The sequence below is a fragment of the Bison bison genome, unplaced genomic scaffold, assembly GCF_000754665.1.
Source record: "Bison bison bison isolate TAMUID 2011002044 unplaced genomic scaffold, Bison_UMD1.0 scf7180017864371, whole genome shotgun sequence".
NCBI lineage: Eukaryota > Metazoa > Chordata > Mammalia > Artiodactyla > Bovidae > Bison > Bison bison.
Genome location: NW_011494943.1, coordinates 6,444,768 through 6,445,610, shown reverse-complemented (window position 1 = coordinate 6,445,610; position 843 = coordinate 6,444,768).

Below are 843 nucleotides of genomic sequence, written 5' to 3'. Positions count from 1 at the left end.
TTCGTTGCTGTGCGGGCTTTTTTCTCTAGTTGTGGCAAGCAGGGGCTACCCTGTACTTGTGGTTTCTGGGCTTCTCATTGTAGTGGCCTGCTCTTGCTGCAGAGCACAGGCTCAATAGTTGTGCTATAACGGGCTTAGTTGCTCTGCGGTGTGCGGGATCTTCCCGGATGAGGGATCAAACCCGTGTCTCCTGCATCGGCAGGCAGATTCTTCACCACCGAGCCACGAGGGAGACCTGTGACTCACCAGTGTTAAAGGTTATACTCCGTTTATAGTTATCATAGAATGGTGGCTCTGTTCTCTGTGCTACAATATCTTTGTAGCTTATTTATTTTATACATAGAAGTTTGTATCTCTTAATCCCCTGCCCTTATCTTGCCCCTCCCTCTCCCCACTGGTAACCACTTTTTTGTTCTCTGCATCTATGAGTCTTGATGGTGACTTTCACCTTGAATTCAGTTTATTGAGTGTTACGTGCTTAGAGACCCTCGTCAATCCAAGCTCCCTGCTCCTTTATAACCATCATTTCTCCTCTTCACTTGCCTTCCAGATTTAGCCACCTGCACAGACAATAGGAAAAGGAGTACGTCAAGGCTGTATATTGTCACCCTGCTTATTTAACTTCTATGCCAAGAACATCATGAGAAACGCTGGACTGGAAGAAGCACAAGCTGGAATCAAGATTGCCAGGAGAAATATCAATAACCTCAGATATGCAGATGACACCACCCTTATGGCAGAAAGTGAAGAGGAACTAAAAAGCCTCTTGATGAAAGTGAAAGTGGAGAGTGAAAAAGTTGGCTTAAAGCTCAACATTCAGAAAACGAAGATCATGGCATCTGG